The sequence below is a fragment of the Myxocyprinus asiaticus genome, chromosome 36 (assembly GCF_019703515.2).
Source record: "Myxocyprinus asiaticus isolate MX2 ecotype Aquarium Trade chromosome 36, UBuf_Myxa_2, whole genome shotgun sequence".
NCBI classification, from domain to species: Eukaryota; Metazoa; Chordata; class Actinopteri; order Cypriniformes; family Catostomidae; genus Myxocyprinus; species Myxocyprinus asiaticus.
Window position 1 is genome coordinate 27,711,788 of NC_059379.1, and position 25,892 is coordinate 27,737,679.

General features: G+C 40.1%; 1 pseudogene; it reads left to right on the forward strand.

Moving 5' to 3' along the window:
- LOC127427207 (lipase maturation factor 1-like) overlaps positions 1-25,892 on the forward strand; it is a 62,686-nt pseudogene that overhangs the window by 30,794 nt on the left and 6,000 nt on the right.

The window sequence follows — 25,892 nt, forward strand, 5'->3', positions numbered from 1 at the left end:
AGGTATCATGGAGCTATTGGGCAAATGCGAACGGGCGCCTGTGCTCGCCAAGCGTCCGTGAGCGGAAGTGTTGCCGATGTTGTTCTGGGCTGCAGCCGACCCATTGCAGGATGGTCTTCCTCAAGACCTTGTACACCAGAAGTTTGGCAGCAGGAAGTTGTTGAACTGCGAGTTGGGCTTCCCCGGACAACAGCAGCAGTAGGCGGACCGCCCACTGGGTGCTCGGCCACTTCCACGCTTCAACCATTCACTCGAAGAGCTCGATAAAAGCCTCCGGGTCATCCTGCTGTCCCATCTTGGTCAGCGTGATGTGAGGCACGGCCATAGGTGGGTCCGGGGTCATGGCTGAAGACCCCTCCTGATGTACGAAGCTCCATAGCACCTGCTGGTCCTCTGCCTGAGCCTGGAACAGTGCCTGGAATAGCTGCTCCTGTTCCATGCGTAGCTCAAGCAGAGCCTGATGTTGGGCTTGGTGGATGCCGGTGAGGGTCTTGATTACTTTGGCCAGCGGCAACGACTCCATGACGGCATTTTCTTCCTCATAATCCCAGGTTTTGGCACCACTGTGACAAGTATCTAGTTTTCTCTTTGGAAGGAGGAAGTGGGAGCTGGGCAAACAATCCAACGTAAGTCTTTTATTCACTCTGTTCAGTTTAACGCAAATGGTTTGCTTTTCAGCACAACGTGACTACACAGCAAGGTTATTTCCGTAAACTAAAACTGAAATGAAAACTATTGAAGTAAACTGAAATAAAATATTTTAAAATAAATGAAAAACTAAAACTAAAAAAAACTAACAGCAGTTATTAAAAAACTGAAATAAAATAAACATTATCAAAAATAAATGATCATTTTCATGATCAACGAGCTCTCATCACATGGTGGAAAAATCTGACCTGTGTGTGTGTTTGAGATGTTCATCTTCAGAGCCACAGAGTCAGATACTTTTGGGCTGTTTAGGCAGATGGCATTGTGGCACGTAATGCACATGAGGTTAGCTGATACTGAAAGACATATGAAGATGACTCGGACACAAATTATGGCTGGTAGGAAGTCTTTTTTTTAAAGGTTCAGGTTGTAAGATTCAGAAACCCTTGTTATTAATGACACCTGTGGCCGTTAAGTTAACTGCAGCCAGCTACCTGTTGCTCATGCTCGCGCTAGTGCACACACTCCATAGGGATGTGAGCGAGCGAGCATTGGCCAAATCAATGATGCAACATACAAAGAGACTGAACGTGATTCACCGGCATCATGCTGACAGATGAGGTAGCATAATTAAAATTATAGTTATTATTGTTTTAATACAAACTTTGAGACTGTATATTATATTTGACTCTCCAGTGTAATGTCCAAAAATTATATTTAAAACATGACACTAACTAGCTTGCCTTTTGAAAAATACTTATCAGCTAACATAGCATACTGATACACACATACAGCTACATACTACCGAACTATACCAGACAGTTTACAGTTGCACTGTTGTATGTTTTGTATGTCATATGTTGTACTACGATCAAGAAACCAGCGTATTTGCTTTAATTTATCCTGTATACCTGACTTTTAGTATAAAGAGGAGATCTTTGAAATTATTTGAAAGTTACGAAGAAAGGTAGTTTGCAATTTGTCAGTGTTAGCAGGCAAGATCAAGTTAGCTAAAATTACACAGATCAATCCTTATGGCACTATTGTCCCAGTTTGTAGCAGAGATGGGAGATGATGGATCTATACACAGGCTTTTAATGAAGGTGATACAAAACAATGTGGAGAAATGCAAAGAACCAAATAATCTATCAACTACAAACACAGGAACGTGCTAGGAAACGTGCTAGGAAACTCAAGAACTGACAAAGAGTGATAAAAACTAGAGGGTATATATACAAACTGGTGCTTGATGAGGGAATAGGGAACAGGTGAGGAAGATGGGGAACAGATAGCTGTGATGAGGGCAGTGCACCATGGGAAATGTAGTTTGGGGCAAACTAATAACAGAAGACAAAAACCATATCAAAATAAGAGTCCTTAAAAACATAATGGTGACTGACTGTGACAACTATATTTCACATGCTTTGCAGTTATGTAAGCTTACTTGTCCAATAAGAAGAATGCCAATTCAGGGTCGGTTCTGATCCCCAAACCCGAATGAAGGTCCCTCTAGCAATCAAATGCCCTGCCGATGTTCACTCTAGTTCCATATCTGTCACTCACTCGACATTGTGTCAATGTAGTGACACTAGGGGTCACTCTTGGGAGCCCGAGACACCTCTGATCTTTGATAAAAGGCCAAAGAAAATTGGCGAGTGGTATTTGCATGCCACTCCCCCAGACATACGGGTATAAAAGGAGCTCAACCACTCATTCATTTTTCTCTTCGGAGCTGAACGGTCGATGTTTACTGAGCTGACTGTTCATTCACCTCTGCTGGATCTGACGCCGCATTTCAGCGGCTTCTCCCTCCTCTGCACTGGTGCACTGCAGAGAACACCCCTGGGCGCTTCGGCAGAAAAAAGAGAGTATATTTTCCTAAAAGAGCATATTTCTCTAAAAGAGCGGCACACACGGAATGTCTTTTTAAAGACACATCTTTTTAAAGATGCCTTTCCATTTGTGTGTTATTCCTGGTTGCGGTCGTTGCCTCTCAACTTCAGACGGTCACGATCGCTGTCTTTCGTGTCTGGGCGTGACCCACGTGGAGACACTGCGAGAACATGACCATGGCAACGTTGCGTTCATGGCTTGCTTTCTTACGAAAGCAAGCCACCCCAGCGGCTCCCTGCCTCGGTCCTTCTGCCTACGGGTATGAGGACAACGCGGCTAGCACTAGGGGCGATTTGGGGACCCCAATGGGACCGCCTCTGCCGGGTATCCCCCCACGGACCTCCCATTCCCCAGCACGCTCGTCTGCCCCATTCGGGCTTCCGGATGAATCCGCCGGCTCATCTCACAGCGAGTTCGACCTCTTGTTTGCGAAGCTGATGAGCTCTCGAGCGCAGCATCGGAGAGTGGGCTTGTCCAGTTGGACGCAGAAGCCTCAGCTGGGCTCCTTCCTTCGGGGACGATTGCCCAGTCACAGGCTGATGTGGAAATGATGGACATGCTTTCCTGGGCAGCCACGAGCATCGGGCTAGAGTGGAACCCTCCGCTCTCCCCCGAAACCTTGCGGCTCGATGATTGGTTCCTGGGCTCGCGGCACTGCTCAAAGAAGCCACGCCCCGCTCCAGTGCCTTTCTTCCTGGAAGTGCACGAGTAGCTGACAAAATCGTGGGAGGCACCTTTTACTGCCCGGTCCCGATTTCTCAGCTCCTCTGCCCTCACTACCCTTGATGGCGGGGCGGCCAGGGGCTATACAGCGATTCCCCCGGTGAATAAGGTGCAGACGCCCAAAACGGTGCAGTCTCTCAGGTGGTCGATATACACAGTAGTGGTCCAGGAGCGCCACATTTGGCTCAACCTGGTCGAGATGGGTAAGGCCGACAAGACATGGTTCCTTGCTGCCCCTATCTCCCAGGCTGGCCTATTCGGCGACACCGTCAAGGACTTTGCCCAGCAGTTCTCGACTGTGAAGCAGCAGACGGACGCTATCCGGCAAATCCTGCCCCAGCGTGGCTCAAGATCCCGCACCCTGCCCCACCGCAAGGCCCCACCTGCCGGTATGTCCGACGACATTGTCCCTTTGGTCCCCCTCACATGGAGCTTGGATGCATAGCTTGCGCTTTCCAATCTGTTGCGATGACTCATCCGGACCGTCCGACTCGGCTATGCAATTCAGTTCGCCGGGCGTCCGCCCAGGTTCAGCAGTATCCACTTCACCTTGGTGAAGGACGAAAATGCTGCTACCTTGCGCGCGGAGATCACCACCCTCCTACGGACACAGACCCTTCCTGCGGTTTGCATTCGAGGGTCGGGCGTATCAGTACAAGGTCCTCCCTTTCGGTCTGTCCTTGTCCCCTCGCGTCTTCACGAAGGTCGCAGAGACAGCTCTTGCCCCGTTAAGGGAGGTTGGCATTCACATTCTCAACTATCTCGATGATTGGCTAATCCTAGCTCACTCTCAGGACATGTTGTGTGCACACAGGCACTTGGTGCTCTCGCACCTCAGCCGATTAGGGCTTCGGGTCAACTGGGAAAAGAGCAAGCTCCTCCCGGTTCAGAGCATCTCTTTTCTCGGTTTGGAGTTGGACTCAGTCTCGTTGACAGCGCGCCTCATGAACGAGCGCACACAGTCGGTGCTGGCCTGTTTGAAGGTGTTCAAACGGAAAACAGCGGTTCCACTGAAACTCTTTCAGAGGCTCCTGGGGCATATGGCATCCTCAGCGGTGGCCACTCCTCTCGGGTTGATGCATATGAGACCGCTTCAGCACTGGCTTCAGACTCGAGTCCCGAGATGGGCATGGCACCGCGGGACACATCGCATGGTCATCACGCCGGTCTGTCACCGCCTCTTCAGCCCTTGGACCGACCTCACGTTTCTACGGGCAGGCGTTCCCCTAGAGTAGGTCTCCAGGTGCGTCGTGGTCACGACAGATGCCTCCAAGACGGGCTAGGGTGCTGTTTACAATGGGCACGCAGCCGCCGCCTTGTGGATGGGCCCACGGCTGCGTTGGCACATCAACTGCCTCGAGTTCCTGGCAATTCTGCTCGCCCTGCGGAAGTTCCGGCTGTTGATCCAGGGCAAGCACGTGTTAGTTCGGACAGACAACACGGCAACGGTAGCATATGTCAACCACCAAGGCAGTCTGTGCTCTCGTTGTATGTCACAACTCGCCCGCTATCTCCTCCTCTGGAGTCAGCAGCACCTCAAGTCGCTGCGAGCCACTCACATCCCGGGAGACCTCAACACTGCAGCAGACGCGCTGTCATGGCAGGTTACCCTCAGGGGAGAGTGGAGACTCCACCCTCAGGTGGTCCAGCTGATCTGGAGTTGATTCGGACAGGCACAGGTAGACCTGTTTGCCTCCCAAGAATCCGATCACTTAGGCTAGGGCCCCCTCTACGAGGCGCCTGTATGCCTTTAAGTGGCGTCTGTTCGCTAACTGATGTTCTTCCCGATGGGAAGACCCCCAGAGATGTGCAGTTGGATCGGTGCTTTCCTTCCTGCAGGAGAGATTGGAAGGGCGGTTGTCCCCTTCCACCTTGAAGGTGTACGTAGCTGCTATAGCAGCACACCACAACACAGTGGACGGTAAGTCCTTAGGGAAGCATGACCTGATCATCAGGTTCCTGAGAGGTGCCAGGAGGCTGAACCCCTCCAGACCGTGCCTCGTTCCCTCATGGGACCTCTCTGTAGTTCCTTAGGGTCTACAGAGAGCCCCCTTTGAGCCTTTGAAGTCAGCTGAGCTTAAGGCACTCTCCTTGAAGACTGCCCTCCTGACTGCGCTCACTTCCATCAAGAGGGTAGGAGACCTGCAAGCGTTCTCTGTCAGCGAAACGTGCCTGGAGTTCGGTCCGGGCTACTCTCACGTGATCCTGAGACCCCGACCGGGCTATGTGGCCAAGGTTCCCACGACCCCTTTTAGGGACCAGGTGGTGAACCTGCGAGCGCTGCCCCAGGAGGAGGCAGACCCAGCCCTGTCATTGCTGTGTCTGGTGCATGCTTCACGCATCTATTTGGATCGCAAGCAGAGCTTTAGATTCTCTGAGCAGCTCTTTGTCTGCTTTGGTGGACAGTGGAAAGGAAGTGCTGTCTCCAAGCAGAGGCTTGCCCACTGGTTCATTGACACCATAGCAATGGCATATTACGCTCAGGACGTGCCGCCCCCGGTAGGGATGCGAGCCCATTCTACCAGGGGTGTAGTGGCCTCCTGGGCCCTGGACAGGGGTGCCTCTCTAACAGACATTTGCAGAGCAGCAGGCTGGGCAACACCCAACACCTTTGCGAGGTTCTACAACCTCCGGGTGGAACCGGTTTCGTCCCGTGTAGTGGCACGCAATACAAGTGGATAAGTCTGGGATAGCCGGCCGGCTGTATCGCTTGCACATAGCGCCTTTCACCTCCCCTGAGCTGAAGATGTGCACCATTAACTCCCAGTAGTGTTCATAAACTATGTTCCCTGGTTGACTTCCTGCAAGCCCTGTGGCAGTCGAGTTTTCGGAGAGACTTGCTGCCGGCCCAGTACACGTGCTAACTAAAAGCCCTGTTCTGTGGTAGGTGCTCCGCATGTGGCGGTTCCCTGTAGGTAACCCTATGTGATGTATATCTTCCGCTAATTTGTTTGCCTGTTGGCAAACTACGTCTTCCTTGGGCAGAGGCCCCTCTGCCACAGTCTCCATGTTTGTAATAACTCCTCCCCCATTAGGTAGGACCTACCATGAGACTTCTCCACATGACATACTTCCGACATAGTTCGGCAAGACCATGTGACGTATTTTCCACTTAAATATCCCCCTTCTCTCTGGGTGAGGTTTGGTCTCCACGGTATCCTCCCGTTGGGAGGGACACACCCTGACTAGACCTGGTTGGCCCAGTCGGATATTCCCCCTTTTTTAGGGAGTGGAAAAAAAGAAGGGGAAAAGAGGCCACGACTGGGCTAGCCTGTCTCTATCTTTTGGGTAGTTGACTTGTCCCCAAAGGGCCGTTCGACACTCATAACTATGTTGGGGGAGGTTACGTGTCAGCCTGGTGCACTGGCTACGAGGCACACAGTTGTCTGCCCGTCACACACTGCCAGTTCACGTAACACAATTCAGCCAGTTGCGGCATTTTGTATAGGGACCCCTAGTGTCACTACATCGACACAACGTCGAGTGAGTGACAGATAGGGAACATCACGGTTACTTGCGTAACCTCCGTTCCCTGATGGAGGGAACGAGACGTTGTGTCCCTCCTGCCACTACGCTGAACTACCTGCTGAAATTGTCTCGGTTCCTCAGCATAAAACCTGAATGAGTGGTTGCACACCAGCTCCTTTTATCAAAGACCAGAGGTGTCTCAGGCTCCCAAGAGTGACCCCTAGTGTCACTACATTGACACAACGTCTCGTTCCCTCCATCAGGGAACGGAGGTTACGCAGGTAACCATAACGTTTTTGCTCAACCATGATCACGTTCCCGCTTAGCCAGACGGGATTCAGTAGATAAATGTTTTTGTTTTTTTGTTTTTTTTGGCTTACTCTGAGTTTGTGTAGGAGTCGGTGTTGTGTTGGGAGCCGGCCGTTTGCTGGATTCCATCTCTAAGATAATGTTACCTAGTGTTGCAGACTGTTTGTTGTCACTGTTGAATAGCGGAAGAAAAGCACTGAGGCAAGGCTCTCGGGAGTTCGCATAAACGTCACATCCTTTGGATTTTCCCGCCAAAACCGACCCACTCCCTTCGCATGAAAATCAGTCTACAGGCTTTAATAGGCTACCTAGGAAGTCCAGGAAGGGCTTATATTTTAAGTTGCGTTACAAGTGAATGTAACATGAAAATTGTTACATACTGCACCTTTAAAATCAAGTAAGTAAAAGCAGCTGCCTCTGGCTTCCTGGTTGAATGGATAACATACTATATTCAGTCCCACCAGGATTTCGCGGCACTTTTTCCTGATTTTTGCAGACTGAATGACTGAATTTGCTGCAACTTTTCTCAAATTTTGCAATGCAATTTGTTGCATTTTTTGGGGGTTGTTTTGCAGTGAAAACTCACAAATAATGAATATACACCTCTGTAATTGTTTTAATTACATTGTAAATGCAATTACATGTAAATATTTTAGGGCACAATAACTTAATATGCTGTTAACAGGCCAAAAAAAAAAAAAAAAAAAATTCACACACACAAAACATACATTTAGGTGAATCTGTGGATATTGGAAGACCCTTATTATTTTTTATTAAAATGTTCTGCCTCAGGCAATACAAGAAAACTTAGGTTAAGAAAAGGTTAAAATAGACATGCTAACCGTTAATCTGCTAACTAAAAACACAAATGAGGATTCAATAATTATGCCAATTATTACATTGTCTGATTTATGGCCATACAAACAAATACAATTAGAGTTCATATATTTGAGAATTTATGTACAAATTTAAATTCCACAAGTGTTTCAAAAAATGTATATGAAAATGCAATTAGTCATTTTTAAATATATTCTGCATATATGTATGTATGTGATCAGTAAAAAACATTTATGAACATTTATTTTCAGCAAAGTGTTCAGCATAAATTGCCATTTTTAGATTTGTAGCCTACCGTATTAAGCGATTCACATTTTTCTACACACCTAATGGGGATTTTAGCTAGTGAATGTTAGGGATTCTCAGTATAAACCTGATTTTTGTGTCTCATCTGCAGCACTCAGGGTGAAGATTAAACGCTAGCTGTGATAAATGTGTTCTGTCTGCAATCTTGCAAAAGTTTAGACAAGGATTTTGATAGTAAACGCACAAAATGGAGGAGATGAGGGAGACACACTGTTACTATGGAGATGATACAATGGCAGCTGTGCATTTGCATATGTTGCGACTGCTTCAAGCTTTCTAGCATTTGTTTTTCCACTGTCGAACATGAAGGAAAGTGATGTGATTCCCTCAGATTTAAATTTTTTACAGAAAATTTGTGTAAATTATACAAAATTGCACGCTACCGCAAATAATGCGGAGATTGGTTAAATTTGCTCGAATTCTTGTGATCGCAAAATCCTGAAGGGACTGTATATTTAACAGACGACCACCAATTTTAAGATTATACGAAACAGGTATCATATCATATACAGTAAATGTAAAGATATATAGACAAAGTGACGGAGCACCCGCCATCGGTACAGTGAGCAGGGAAGGATTAACCACCGGGCCGATTGGGCCGTTGCCCAGGGGCCTCTAAACCCAAAGAGCCCGAGCTCTAAATCAATTATTTATTTATTTTGAGATAGGCTACCTATTATAAATCCATGTAAATGTCAGCCTTATGTAAAATATTCGTTCGTCCGAATGTGTGCTAGACAACAGCAGTGCGAGCACAGTCACTAGAGTGTGCACTCAGGGAATCTGCATCTCACAGGTGCAGTGCGTTTATTTGAAGGACTACAGAGATCAGCGTCTGATTTACAAAACACTTCCAAACACAAAGATAAGGTGCAGTTTCCTCTGGCTGTGTACAAAGCTGATTTTTAAATTCATATAAGTGACAGAATTCATGCAACAGTAGAGAGGACATTAAAATGTTTAAGTCCTGCATGCATTTCATGTTTAATGATGAAGAGAAAGGTGACTTAATACCCTAAATATGTGCACAGTAACCTTTTGTAATATTTGATTAACTGCAAGAGTTCACAAATGGTTATTGTGTTATTTGTCGGGACTCGGGAATAAAGAAAGTTTATTGACATGGATGTGTCAAACACAAACTCAAATTTGCAAGGAATAAAGTGCACAGTGAGCTATGAGCCTAAATAGCACAATACATAGACCTTCAAATAATAAAATCACATTAAAGTCGAACAAAAATAATCTCTGTCACTGCCTGCAACATAGTAGACCTATTCTTAATCAATGGAAAATGTGTAATTCTGCCCAGACAGGTTCACTTTCCATGAGGCAGTGAACGCTACAGTTTTAGGACTTCTCTGGGATGCTTTGATTTTTAAATGATTCAGCATTTAACTTTTGTAATTATTATCTGCACACCAGAGCAAAATGGAGAAAAAACATCATCTCACCGTTTATCAAGCGCTGAAAGTTTGCCAGGTGAAAAACAATCTGGAATCATGTGAAACAGTCACATTAAGGCGTCTTTGCAACCTGAACTTCAGCAGAATGTCGATTTGTGACACCAGCGCTTAAAAAGCTTGATGCAGCGCAACAAATGTTGAAACAGAACACAGGTGCCTCGAGATGCATTTATAATTATTGAAATTATTTTTAAGTTAACAGTGTCTAAAAACAATTTGACGGTCCTGCACAACGAATTGTAAAACAGAATGCAGGTGTCTCGAGATGCGTTAATAAATATTAAAGTTCTTTTAAACTTTACAGTGAGTTGTGGCACAACGATCAAAGATGTCTGCCCAGTGCGCGTTTACATGGCCTTGACACACTTGAAAAACTGACCCGAACTTGGCCCAAAACCTGTAGGTTTGTCGGGTACCATCAGACTAAGATCGGGTTGAAGACCTCTAAACGTGTGCAGAATAACCGAATAGTGATTTTGGTTTTTGAAAACCATGCACATCCCTATTAATGCATGATTTTGGATCGTTTCAAAATTAAAAAGTACATATAACTGGCTGTGTAAGACATTGCTCCAAATTTTCCTTCCATCAATTTGAAAAATCCAAACAAATCTGCCAAGCATCCTGTAGCGCATAAAAGTGAATGTAGTCACGTGACACGTCATGGGGGGTCTCCGTTGTGTACCGGCCCATGGGCCTCTCAGTTCTTAATCCGTCCTTGACAGGGAGTCTCACTTTAACAAGATTTCATGTTTAACATGAATTTGAGTTCATTTGAACTTTTCATACGATTAACTTTTATACCTTTGATTTGCTTTTGTTTGGTTCTTTGTGACTTTGTTGCATCTAAAACCATTATATTATTGTTATTATGCACAAGTATGCTGAGTTTAAGTAAACTGTGCAAATATTCAACTTTAAGTGTATTGTGTAAGTTTGCCAAGCTTAAATTCAAATGTCTTGCTTTGGTCTACACAATGGAAGTGTTCTGTTAACTCTCAAAACTATAATTACTAAAACTAAAACTAAAATATATAAAAACAAAATAGAAATGTGTTTACAAAATAAAAACTATACTAAAACTAACAAAATCATTAATGACACTAATTCAAACTAAACTGAAATTTATAGCAAATCTGAAAACTATATAGAATAAAAACTGATTTGAAAATGCAAAACTATAATAACCTTGCTACACAGAACACTCTGCTGGGTCTCTCTCTCTCTCCGGCAGTCTGGATTGCCCTTTTTATCCCTCTCCACTCTCACTGCAAACACAAAACAGCTGTTTTCCCACAGGTGTCAATCCTTACCGCTCTGTCTCTCTTGGCCTCGCTCTCTGCAAACATCGCTCAGCCATGCCCGCATCACCACAGTCCGCTTCCAATGTACATTTAGAATGCAAATCCTCAAAGTTCACTTTTTTATATTGTTATTATACAGATCTAATGTAATGCAAAGACAGGTTTTGTGGACAGAGGAGTTGACAGCATATCACCACCAGAATCGATTAGGAGCTTATGAAAATCTATTGTAAATTACACACAGAAACTCAAAGGTTTTCCTTCAGTTTTCTGCTAAAATCAAGGCTTGAAGGTTGAACTTGATTGCCTTCACACACACACAAAAAAACACACCTTTCACTTTTTACTGACTCCCATTTCATGTTACTCAAAACATTTATGTAACCAAGGGAACTTAAGTTTATTCAATTAAAAAAAAAAAAAAAAAAGTCTTTTTAGCTTTACTTAATCCATTTGTGTTGGGACAACATGAATATTTTTTGTTTGGTTTAGTGAAACTGGGCAAGGGATTTCTAGTTCCCAGCATGTTTTTCATGGGACTTGACAGGGAGAGCAAAAGTCAAAATTAAGTGTTCTCTCTTGCTCCCAAATGTTCCCACTGAATTTTACTCCATGTTCAACCACTCTCTGCCCACTGTGATTTTCTTCCCGACCACTTCCGTTCCCCAAACCCTGCATTTGCTTTTCACAGCCATACAAATAGACATCAAGTGTACACAAAGAATGTTTTATTTTTTCTGTTATTGCTATTATCAGATGATGCATGACATGATGCCAATTTGACTTGCCTGAGGGTGATTTCTTAACACTTAAATGGACTGTTTTCCAGTCCGAGTTTCACATCATTTGATGACAGTGATTTCCTGCTATGCTCTGCCTGTCAGTTATTATCAAAAATATATATAAGTTAAATAATAATAGTAGGTTTTCTTTGCATTCAATAGTTAAAAAAAAATTAATAATAATAATAATATATATATATATATATTCTCTATTCTCTGACTGCCCGCTTCTGTCCACATCTCATGGAAGTACTGTCCACTCCCACCTTTAACTCTGAAATTTAATCCCGCACCGCAAGAAATCTAATCAGCTATTGCAGGAGTTCAGAGAAAATGCAGACCTCTACTTGTTAGTGTTTAATATGTTGTTGTTTTGAGATTTAGAAGAGTTTCTGTCATGTTGTAATTTTGTTACCATCATGGTGAAGAGTGAAGCTTGAGCCTAGGTTGAGGACCAATACATTGTGTATTCTATATATTGCTTTATCCATTGAGCAATTGCTGTGCTAACCATATCATGACTAAGTTGCTCTCAGTAGTGCTTCCCACCAGCATGTTTTCAGCATTCTAACATTTCCTGTCACTAGCTAGCATATCTCTAAAAGAGTTTCACTTGAGTTGTTATGACTTGTTAAAGTTTGTTGGGTTTCTTAGATTCCCTCTATTTGAAGTATTTAAGTTTTAATTTAAGAAATTAATTTCACATGAAAGTGATTACAATGGAAATATACTGAAATTATACTACTACCAACAATGCTACTACTAATAATTTGTCCAGCAAAGTATGACCAAAACAAGACTTTGTTTGAAGACAAAAGGCTTCCTAGGTTGTATTATTTACATACCCTGTTTAATAAGAGTGTTGATGTTTCACATTAAATGTTTATCATATTGCAGAATAATAAAATCAAAATCACAATCAAGTGTCTCATATTGTTTCAAGGCATTTGTGTGGCCTTCACCACAGGTCCTCATTCAAATGTACCACAGTTTTTGGTGGTGTCTTGGCTTAAAAAATAACGAGCCCTACAATACTAATGTATCAAACACACACACAGGAATTTAACAGTTGTCTTGCATTAACAGTGTATGGAACTAATTTGCACTCCTGTTTTAGGGCTAGAAGTGAACACTGTAATAAGCTTCATGATTTATGTCCGTATGAAAGCACGCTGTTCCCTAATTAGAACAGATCTGTTTTTTCAATCATACCTTTTCAAATGAACTCCTGTGGGCCAGTAGCCTGAATGTATGCACAACTGTTGCATCTGTATATTTTATCTGTTTTGATCACATCTTTGTACCAGCAATAGAAGCTCACTTATCCATTCTTTCTATGGTCTTTCTTCTCTTACCTTCATTGCTCAACCAGACCCCCATCTTGGCCTAAGACCCATGGCTCTTGTCTGTAATTTTGTGAATGCTATATTACAGTGTCTGGGCAGAGTCCCCTTTTTTCATCCCACTTCTGTTTTTCACTTTGGCAAGCTAACAGGAAGTGGTGACGAATGATATTGCATTGATCCCATAAGGGAGTCCCCACTTCATTATTTTTTAACTGTGCTGGGCTCAACTGTTTTGTTCTTACTGGAGCTTAAACAGGTATAGGCCTTGGTTGTTTGTGTTATTTGCTGAAATTGTTAATGCACAATCCAACAGATATCTTGGAAGTGGAACAGTAATATAGACAATGTTTAAATGAATTGCCATGTAGCAGTCGTTGTTGTTTAAAGCAGCTTATAGTAGACCAGTCACAGTGGCTGTCCTTCCAGGAACCATTTAGCTGAAATACATTGACCTTTGGCACATTGGTGAAACTAGAATATGATCTCAGTAAATCTCCTGTTACTTGCTCATACTGTTACCTTTAAACCCTCTTTTTTGTTAAAAGCTAAGAGCCTTACCTGCTAGGATACAACCATAATTCAATGATGAGGTTTACATTAGCCATATGTGAACAGTATACTGCTACTCTAAAGCTGTATTATTTAGAGGACTATGCCACAGAACGTCAAAAAAACGTCAAAAAACAACAAACCAGTATAAAACACTAAACATGTTTTTGCGTCTATCTGCACTGTTTTATAATTGTTTTCTTTGTAAACGTGAGAGACTAAAATCTTTTCACGCTGATTTTTCAAGAGATTGCACGAGCGCCGCGAGACACCTGCATTCAGTTCCATTTTTTGTGCTGCATCTTTTTTTTTTTTTTACATGTTCAAGCTAAATGGCCCCTTAAGCTGCACTTGATCGAACATCAGCTTGAAATAATAATTCAATCAAAAATGAAAATTCTCATCATTTGCTCACTTGTTCCAAACGTACTGTATGATACAGCAAAATGCCTTTGCCTCACTTTTCCATAAAACAAGGTGGATACTAACTCCAAAAGGCATATTAAACGCCATAAAGTACATTAAACGTAGCCCACACAATTTGTGTGCTGTATTCCAAGTCTTCTGAAGCCATAAAATAGATTTGTGTGAGGAGGCAGGTGAGGAATGAGGATCTAAATGCAGCTTTTAATGGAAATCAAAGACATACAAAGTACTCAGAATTAAAAGAAACAAAACACAGGAAACCAGGCACAGAATGTGACAACACATGTGAAGACTGACAAAGAAACCAGGGGAAACAAGGGCTTAAATACAAATGGGCAAACAAGGAAATGAGGAACACCTGGGGAAAACAATCAGGGGAAAACCAATCATAAAATGAAACTGCAAAGGACTACAAAATTAACAGGAAACAGGAATGGGGAACTAAACAAGAATTTCAAAATAAAACTTGCTGTTGTTGTAATTTTTAGGTAATCTAATCTGATTACTTTTGGATTTGGATCTCTGGTCTTTTGCCAGTTTTAGGCTCTGGCTCAGAATGCTCTTTTAAAATTGAGGAGCATAATCTGTAAGGTACACACTAGTTACTGCCATTAGCGAATTTGTAATGTAATAAAAAATGTAATCATGTTAATGTAATCTATTCCATTATAAGTAACTGTAATTTGATTAAAGGAATATTCCACGTTAAATTATGTGTGTCAATTAAGATTAATTTGGTTACAAGTTAAGCTCAATCGACAGCATTTGAGGCAAAAATGTTGATTACCACAAAAATTCATTTTGAATCGTTCCTCTTTTTCTGATTTTAGTGTAATAAAATCACTTTTTCTGTGTAAAGTCATAGCCAATTTTACAATTTTGTTGCCATTATGACGCAATGCTATAAACCTTTAAACGACTGTAGTAACAATTATTTAGTGCTCAAATAATCCACAAGTTTAACAGAAGAATTAATATGTGCTTTTATAAAATTATAAGATTCACATTTCTGCCTTTAAACCCTCAAAAAATGTAAACCCCATTGGCCTTACTGTAACCTCAAATTTTATTTATTTATTTTTTAAAGAAAAGGAGGGCTGAATCAAAATACATTTTTGTGGTCATCAACATTATGCCACAAAAGCTGTCGATTGAGCTTAACTTGTACTGATACCGGAATATTGCTTTAACACATTTTATAATGTAATGTTATCCAATGTTTTGTAATCTGATTATTTAAATTACATGTAATTCGTTACGAAACAACACTGGTCACAAGATACGTGAGAACCAGTCATATCTGATGTTTTTAAGTGATCGAATCATTCTCGTTCACCTCCATACACTGACTCATACAGTTGAAGTCAGAAGTTTACATACACTTAGGTTGAAGTCATAAAAACTAATTTTTTAACCACTCCACAGATTTCATATTAGCAAACTATAGTTTTGGCAAGTAGTTTAGGACATCTACTTTGTGCATGAAAAATTATAATTTTTCCAACAATTGTTTACAGACAGATTATTTCACTTTTAATTGACCATATCACAATTTCAGTGGGTCAGACATTAACTGTGCCTTTAAGCATCTTGGAAAATTCCACAAAATTATGTCAAGCCTTTAGACAATTAACCAATTAGCTTCTGATAGGAGGTGTACTGAACTGGAGGTGTACCTGTGGATCTATTTTATGGCCTACCTTCAAACTCTGTGTCTCTTTGCTTGACCTCATGGGAAAATCAAAAGAAACCAAACGCCTGAAGGTACCACATTCATCTGTACAAACAACAGTATGCAAGTATAAACACCATGGGACCACGCAGCCATCATACCGCTCAGGAAGGAGACACATTCTGTCTCGGATGAACGTAGTTTGGAGCGAAAAGAGCAAATAAATCCCAGAACAGCAGCAAAGGACCTTGTGAAGATGCTGGAGGAAACAGGTTGACAAGTATCTATATCCACAGTAAAACGAGTCCTATATCGACATAACCTGAAAGGCTGCTCAGCAAGGAAGAAGCCACTGCTCCAAAAATTTTTAGTTGAATAAACTTAATTTCCCTTGGTTTCTTAAATATTTTGAGTAATATGAACATGGGAGGATTGAGTAAAAGTGACAATAGAGAAAGTTAATTGTTTTGAGTGTAGGAACAACATGAGAATTTTTCATTTTTAGGGTTAACTACTCCTTTAAAAAAGGCCCACAGTTGTTAATTCCATAAGCTGACTAAGCAAATGCATAGCTAATACTAATGGATGGTACTTTTGCTGAAGTAGTGACCACCAAAAACCTGAGGAGAGGGGATCTCGTTTCCTTTCTTCCCTGTCCTACATCTGGGTACCAATCCCAAGAGACACAGATGACTTCCTCCACCATCTCCCATGACTTTAACACTCTATGTGACAGAAACCACCACAGGCGCCAGTCACACTGCACCACCCACCCCGCCTGCCACACTGCTTCCATTCAACCAACCCAAACGCTCCGCAAAGCGTGCTGGGAAAGGGTAGCTAGTGGGTGAGAGGGCCAGTTGTTTTCATGTTTATTCAATTCAGGCAACAGACATGGGTTTAGTTTGGTTATTTAAGGTAGTTTTCATCCAAGGCACGGGCTATGGAGGGCGCAGGGGAAGGAAAAGGTGAAATTGAGAGCGTGTGTGCACACGCAGGCCTGAAAGACGGTACAGAAGTCTCTGTTTGCTTTCCTGGGTATTGCTTGTCTACATAAATACTTCATCTCTGTGGTGAGACTTGACATTTATCTTAATTATCACATTGCAGAACATAAACAGTAAATAGAGAGCAATTCCATGATATTAATGGTTTAAATGAAATAAACAGTCTATATTTGGGATTCCATTAACATTTTTGCACTTTTAGACTCGACAGACTAGTCTACGCCATTAGTTACTGTAGGTGGGGGTTGAAGCAAAATGTGTTTCAAAGTTGTTCTGTGTCCACAGCCTCCTCTTCAAATGGTAACTGGTTAGGATGAAATAAAAGAACATTAAAAAGAGAAAGAGAGTACACTGTGCTAATAAGCTTTTAAATGAAATAAAAGTGTCATCAAATCGATTTCTGCTGAATTTATTCAGAAACAGATTCAGTTGTAACCTAAATATTGTATTTGTATTGTACCTTTTTAGTTGTATTTTTTTAATGAATGCACAAACACATCTTTTAACATATCTAATTTGGCAAAATTGCAAGAATAAAGATGATTGATATTTTAATAACACATACCGTAGCATAGCCTTCTTGTTATAGAATCTAGCACTGTCACTGCAGTCAGCACAGGACAAGTAAACTTTTCCCCTCATAAGATCATGCAAGCAATGAAAGTATTCAGGCAACAGGAAAAATTAAAGTTACTGGTTACCAGCATTTAAAAGAGTTTTCATTTTGAAAGAATTGTTTGTTCCCGTTTTCAATTATTTTCTGCCAAAAAAAAAAAAAAAAAAAAAACTTTTCTTATGGAAGCCAGATCCCATCAGGGTTGTGGGAGATAAAAAAAGGTAATTCTGACTTCTTTTCTCTTGCAACTGCGACTTTATTTCTCATTATTACAAGAAAAGAAGTTGCAATTGCAAGAAATAAAGTTGCAATTGCGAGATTTAATGTCAAAATAACAAGACAGAAAGAAATGTAAATAAGTTGTTATATATAAAGAAATAATCGCAATTGTGAGTTTATACTGTACATTGCAATTGCAAATTTTCGTACAACCCCAATTCCGAAAAAGTTGGGACAGTATGAAAAATGTTAATTAAAAAAAAATGAGTGAGTTGTAAATTATATTCACCCTTAACTATATTGAAAACATTACAACTACACATTATATGATGTTTTACCTTGTGAATTTCATTGTTTTTTTTTAAAAAAAATTAATGTATGTACAGTAATTTCAAATCAGATGATTGCAACACACTCCAGAAAAGTTGGGACAGTCAAGTGTTTACCACTGTGAAACATCATCATTTCTTCTAATAACACTTAAGCATTTAGGCACTAAAGACACAAGTTTGTAAAGTTTAAAAAGTGGAATTTTCCCTCATTCATCCATTATGCAGGTTTTCAGCAGCACAGTTGTACGGGATCTTCGTTGCCGTATTGTGCGCTACATAATGCACCACACATTCTCAATTGGAGATGGTCAGGACTGCAGGCAGGCCAATCTAGCACCTGCACTCTCTGCTTATTCAGCCAGTATGTGGTTTGAAGTTGTCTTGCTGAAAATGTCAGGATGTCCCTGGAAAAGTCAGTGCTGGATGGCAGTATATGCTGCTCCAAAATTTTTACATATCTGTCTGCATTAATGGTGCCCTCACAGATGTGCAAGTTACCCATGCCATGGGCTGTGACACACCCCTGGCCCATACCGACACTGGCTTTTGGACCTCACGCTGATAACAGCATAGATGGTCCTTTTCCTCTTTGGCACAGAGAACGTGACGGATGTGTTTTTCAAGAACTATTTGAAATGTGGTCTCATCAGACCAAAAATCACAGTTCCACTGTTCTAATTTCCATCTAAAATGAGACCGAGCCAGGAGAAGTCGGCAGTGCTTCTGGACAGTGTTGATGTAGGGCTTCTGCTTTGCATAGTAAAGTCTTAACTTGTATCTGTGGATGCAGTGGCAAGTGGTGTTGACTAACAAAGGTTTACTAAAGTTATCCCAAGCCCATGTTCATGATATACATTACAGATGAATGCCGTTTTTTAAGACAGTGATGTCTGAAGGATCAGAGATCACACGCAGTCAGAAATGGTTTTCGTCTTGCCCTGTAAGCACCAAGATTTGACCAGATTCCTTGAATCTTTTAACTATATTGTGCACTGTAGAGGTGAAATGCCCCAAATCCTTCTAGTTTGTCTTTGGGGAACATTGATCTCAAAGTGCTGGATTATTTGCTGAAGCATCTGTTGGCAAATTGACAAGTCTTGAACGATCCTTGCTCTTGAAGGACTAGGCTGTTTTTGGAGGCTCCTTATACAGTACTATGATACAGTTGCCTGACCAGTTTAATATCTCTTGTTTCACAACGCCTTGTTATTTTAACTTGTCAGATTGTTATTAATCTTAAATTGCCCCTGTCCCAACTTTTTTGGAGTGTGTTGCAATCATCTGATTTGAAATTACTGTACATTTTCAAAAAAACAATCAAATTCACAAGGTAAAACATCATATAATGTGTAGTTGTAGTGCTTTAAATATAGCAAAGGTTGAATATAATTTACAAATCTCCCCTTTTGTTTTATTAGCATTTTTCATACTGTCCCAACTTTTTTGGAATTGGGGTTGTAATTGAAAAAGCCACAATTGCGAGAAATACTGTATAGTGACAATTGTAAGATACTGTATGAAGTCAGAATTGCTTTTTTTTATTTTGTTTCCCTCCATGGCAAGATCAATGCACCATATTTTCTAATTCCTGGTTATAGGTATCAATTTATAAAGTTCATGCATATTGGTATTACCAAGATTAAACTACGCAAACACACCTGCCTTGACCTTAGGGCAAAGCTGCCTCTAGCACGCACACACACACACACACACACACACACACACACACACACGAGTCTGGCTATTAGAGCTAAGTTCTGCCACCTGGGTGCGGAGAACCTATGATTAGTGTCATATGCCATTCGTCAGACACAAGTTCCATTTACTTTTCTATGCCTCATTTACTGCCACAACTGAGCACAAAATTGGCTCTAAAACCTTTCAAATCAACCAAGTGTTTTTTTTTTTTTTTTTTTTTTTTTTTTACTAGATGCTCAGGGACATTTTAAGCAACACTCAGAAAACCTTTAAAATCAACCAAGGTTTTGAGCAAAATAACTCCTGGGTTTTTTAAAGCAGCATTCAGAAGTTATTATTTTACTTTGCCCAAATGCTGTAAATGCGCTTTGCAGTCCTGTGTAAATCTATTTTTTTTTTCTTTTAGTAGTGGTATTATGGGATGCATGTTTTTTTTAGGGGATTTTTTGGGCAGAGGAGATTGGCACCACATGATCTTCCTTTAGTTCATAAAAACAGTCATTTAGAGCAGTGATTCTCAACTGGTTTCGTTTCAGGACCCAGATTTTACAATGGATATCAAGTGGTGCTCCAACACAGTACCAAAATTGTTTATTGTACAAAAACAAAGATGTCTAAAAAAATGAAATTATTAATATTATTATAAAATGAGTTTGTTTCAGGGGCCTGGATAGCTCAGAGAGTATTGACGCTGACTACCACCCCTGGAGTCGTGAGTTCGAATCCAGGGCGTGCTGAGTGACCCCAGCCAGGGGTTCTCGCTCTCAACGGGGCACCTGGTAAGTTGTGCATGGATCGCGGAGAGTAGCATGAGCTTCCCTTGCTGTGAGTGACCGCGGTGTCATGCACAGTGAGCCATGTGATGAGATGCATGGATTGACTGTCTCAGAATCGGAGGCAACTGAAACTTGTCCTCTGCCACCCGGATTGAGGTGAGTAACCACGCCACCAGGAGGACCTACTAAGTAGTGGGAATCGGGCATTCCAAATTGGGAGAAAAGGGGATAAAATGTGTATTTTATTTTATTGTACTACATGAGCATTATCAAATTGGTAGTTGAATTATTTTATTTGTATTTAACAATGTTTTCCTTGCTGTCCAGCCCTATCAGAACAGACCTGTGACCCACTAGTTTCTGAACCACTGACTTAGAGGATACTAGATACAGCATACTGAATAGATGTGTCCTCTTTCTCTCTCTGTCCCTGTCTCTCAGACCCAGCCGGTTCCTAATCCCATGTCCTACTACATGCACTATTCTCCGTGGTGGTTCCATCGGTTTTAGACTCTCAGCAATCACTTCATCGAGCTGGTTGTGCCTTTTTTCACTTTCGTGGGATGGCGGATGTGCATGGTGAATGGGGCCCTCCAGATCACCAGGTGGTCTTCCAGGTGGCCACACACACACGCACACACACATGTTGGTGCGGCTATACTTATGAGGACTCTCCATAGACATAATGAATTTTATACTGTATGAACTATAGATTCTATCCCCTAACCCTAACCCTAAACCTAACCCTCACAAAAAACTTTCTGCATTTTTACATTTTCAAAAAAACATCGTTTAGTATGAATTATGGAGACACTAGAAATGTCCTCATAAACAACATTTATAGCATAATACCCTTGTAATTACCAGCTTGTAACCTAAAAAAATTTCCTCGTAAACCACCCAAACCCGCCCACACACACACACACACACACACACACACACACACACACACACACACACACACACACACACAAACACACACACACAAACACACACACATACAAAAACTAATCAATTCCTAAACTTGGTGTTCCCCAAAGTGTGAAAGCTGCCTGTGCTATTAAATATTTTTCAAATAATTTGAAAAAGATAAGATTTTTTGGTTAAAAATGAACAAACTGCTATTATTGATTAAGTACATAAACAATCAGTGTTCAAAACAATGTCCTTACCTTTCCACGATTCATTTCGGTAAGCCTATAAAAATTATTTGTATTTTGAGCTGTCGGGTTGGATTTGACACGAAATCGCTGACTTTTGTCGTTCATCCTTGCATCATTACGTCAAGTAATTATTATGTCCGTAAACACAGGAAAGAAGTACCGGCTGTCTCATGTTCCGGCTGAGGATGCTGTTCAGTTCAGTCAGTCACTGTCACACAGTTCAGGATGACATCTCTGCAGTCTGGATGGATGTTTATCTGTTATCCGTCTGGCGAAGTTGTTTACCTGCTATCAGGCTTGGGGAGTAACAGAATACTTGTAACGGCATTACGTAATCAGGATACAAAAGTTACGTAAATGTAATCCATTAGTTACATAAAAAGTCGACGAATTCAGATTACAGCTACATTTGGTAAAAACTGGGATTACTAGCATGAATTACAATTTTTAATATATATATATATATATATATATATATATATATATATATATATATATATATATAGATACATATATAAAAAAATGATCCTCTTGACATAAAATGATAAAGACCGCTGCTTGCTTCAGTACAGAATACAGATATGATCAGATGTTTGCTCGAGATCTCTTCTGGTTCTCTCTCGTGACTCTAAAATTATTCTCTGAAATGCGTTCATGTTGTAATGACAACTGTAATTGGGTAAAAAAATCCAGATTGTACACATGAATACCAAATGAATTAAAAATGTTACTAAATTCTTAAGGGAAAAGTGCAATGGATAATTGATCTGATTTTGATACTTATTATAAATCATTAAGAACAGTTCAAATGTATGGGTGTGGGAGAAATACTGGCAAATGTAACATTTTAAAACTCATAGAAAGTAGGAATAAGTAAATCAAGACTAAACAGATTTAAATCTATTTCGATCTATTCTTTAAAACAAGATTATATTTATTTATTTTTATTATTATTAGAAGATAGCCTGTGATCTACCTACTGCAGTCGGAAGTTAATGAATTGTCAGTGCCAATCAGTCCACATGCTAACTGCAATACATGGCAGAATTTTTTATGTTTTTGAATCTGAGGTATATCCTGTCAGATTTTGTTTAATGTTAACCAAGACATAATTCAGTGCATCTGTTCTAACTGTATTTGCTTGATGAGAAAATAAACTCTGTAACAGATCACCTGATTTGGTTAAAAATGCAGAGTTGTTCTACATTTTAACATATTCTGTTTTACTTATATGGAGGCACTGTCCCTGTTTTTCATGTTTTTTCTTATACTGTATATAATAATAGCTAAATCACTCATAACATTATTCAAATACAGATTGTTTCCATTCAGAAGGCATGATTAAAGGTCTTCGAGAACATATTGCTTTTCTCTTGATTTTATTCACTTATGCGATCGAGGCAATCAAAAAGTAAAGTAATCTGATTACATTATTTTATTATAGAGGTAATGTTATTAAGTTACTGATTACATTTTTACTAAGTAATCAGTATTTGTAACGAATTACATTTTGAAAGTAACCCTCCCAACCCTGCCTGCTATAATGCTTGGATACAGGATGTTGTCTGGTAGGGTTGTCATGCTTTTATGAATCGAACATTACACGTGTGTTAACCGATCGCGATTTATCTACGTTTTCAGGGGAAGTTACAGTGCATGTTTACTAATACGTATGACTTCTGAAATTGACTTCTTGTACATATTATTTTCATGTTTAATAAAGTATATTTTATCCCCATTATTGCTCATTTTATGTTTTTAGTTCTCAGTGTTATTAAGCCTACAGTTTCACTTGGTTTATCAACTGCCATGTCAATTTTTTAAGTTTTTCGTTTTAGTCACAGTTTTAGACTTTTGACTAAAATGTCCTTTAAAAATAGTCAATATTTCATGTCATATTCATTCATTTTAGTCAGTTTTACTCTGCTTTAATAAAATAATTTAATTATCATCATGATTTGCCTTTTTAGTCTTTTTAGTAAAAAAAAAAAAAACTTTTGTCAACGAACATTTTCATCAGTGATTTCATTGACGAGATTAGCACAACATAATGTAAATGTAATGAAGTCTTGCACTGAACTCGAATCAGCAACATCATGAGTTTCACCTTTTAAATTGATGTGTTATACAATATAAACATTAATAGTACATGAAACACTTAATATGAATAATCAAATTAAAATATACTGGTAACTGGTGGTGGTTGAGGAGTGTCCCCTGTTCTCTATGTAAAAGCGCTAAAAAGAGTGTAGTGCCAGAAAAGTGTACAATTCATTCATTCAAAATATGTATATAAGAGTGTTGTTTATCATCATCAAAGCAAGTAATATTTCATTTTTAAATGTTTAACATAATAATATCAACAAGAAAATAGCACATCATGACTCTGGCTCTGAATATCTGAATATCATGATCTCACACAGGCGATGTAAGCTCTAAAATACTGTAAACTCAAATCATGAGATTCATCCTCCAGAGCAGTAGTGTCGAAACACGACTGATGTAAAGTGTTCTTCCGCAAATTGCTTGCAATTTTACATTTCAATCACAGATGTCACTAGAGAGCGCAAATTTACATAGTGCAGCTTTAAGAAAAAAGTCTCATGAGGTTGAGGTGCCTCTCATGGTGTCAGTCACAACTTTGTTGCCATCTAGTGGTATCATTGGGTCACTAATTTAAACCTACAAGCAGATCATGGACCATTTTCAAAGACTGTAATGACACATTTGCGCCTTAATTTAGCTGTGTAAATCTAGCAAAAAAATAACAAATAAAATGGCATTTTTAGATTATTTAAAGTACATTTATGTGACTATTTACAGTATATGCTCTCTCTGGTTTTTTTCTGTCTTTTGGAAAGTCGTGAAAGTGTCACAGTGGGGTTTTTTTCTTTTGCTGTCGGGCCAAATGGAAATGCAAAATTATTTGCTTTGGTCTTCCAAGTACCTCTATAGATGTTTAACACTCTATTGTTTTTTTTCTGCATTCAAACCTGGGAATGTGAAAGGGGCAGAAAAATAAGACTTTTTGGTGTATCTGATAAGTAGTTTGTTGTATGAACAGCAAAAAAACACATGAAATTTGTGCAGTGTGACTTTAATAATTATATTACAGGGAGCAGTAGTGTCTTCACCTGTGCCTGAATTCTCCCATTTATGCTAACTTGTGGGATTCACTATCTAATAAATGATTAATGAGTGAATTAGTGAGTGGTTGAATATGCTTGAATGTGTAAATATTACAGTAATGCTTATTATGCTCTGATGCTTATTTTGTCTGATGCGCCTTATGAGTTCAACACCGTGGTGGGATGTCATAATTGGACATTAGCAGAGGCAAAAGTTTTCTATCCTCTTTTTCACAAAAAGCAGCTATTCTCGTATGTCTCTTGGCAATGTGCTAAAGCTTAAGTCATGACTGTGGTAGCCTATGTAGCAGTCTTAACAAATAGATCAGATTTCATCACTTAGAAAATTACAGTGCGGACAGCCAAATCTGATTTATTTGAATAAAAAAATAAAAACTTAGAGCAACATCATGTGGATTCAATTGTCTGACTACTAATTATCAACATAGATTTTATATAGATATTTAAATATCTAAGTAATGTTTTTTTTGTTTTTTTTTTTTGCAATCTTTGTTTAACTAAAAAATAATTAAACCTTAAAGTCTAATTTTAAGTGTGTTTCTTTACATTTACAGGTCATTTTGATCATAAGTGCGAATCTGAGTTTTTTGAACTGGTTGACTATAGTGCTCAGTCTGGCCTGTTTTGATGATGCTGCTCCGGCTTTTCTGTTCTGCCACTCTGGAAGATCCAGACAGACTTTACTGAAGATTCAGACAGAGGAGGCCACAGTCCACAGCCCACCTAAGGTGTGAATCTACACTAGTCTAAAGTTTGGACACTCCTCATTCTTAATAATTGCTTTTTTACATTAAGAATTATAGAAAAGTCATCTAAACTATGAAATAACACAAGAGAAAGGATGTGAATTATGTGGTTACTAAAAAAAGAGCTAGCATACCGTACATTTTAAATTCTTCATAGTAGTCACCCTTTGCCTTGATTACAGCTCTGCACATTCTGGACATTTTCCTTCAGTATACCATTCAAATAATCCATTTAGAATAGTGATTACAATTTTAGTTTAATTAAAAAAAACTATTTTTGTCTACAAAACTCATGTCAAGTGAGATCTGGACAAAACATAAATTCAGTCAAGTCCAAACTTCAGGTATGCTCTTGTTTCATGCCTAGTTATTGAATGACTCGAGTATGTAGCATGCTTTCTTTTGCAAAGTTTTCCCTCCTTGATATCTCTTTCTCACTTCCTCTCACTGTTTTACC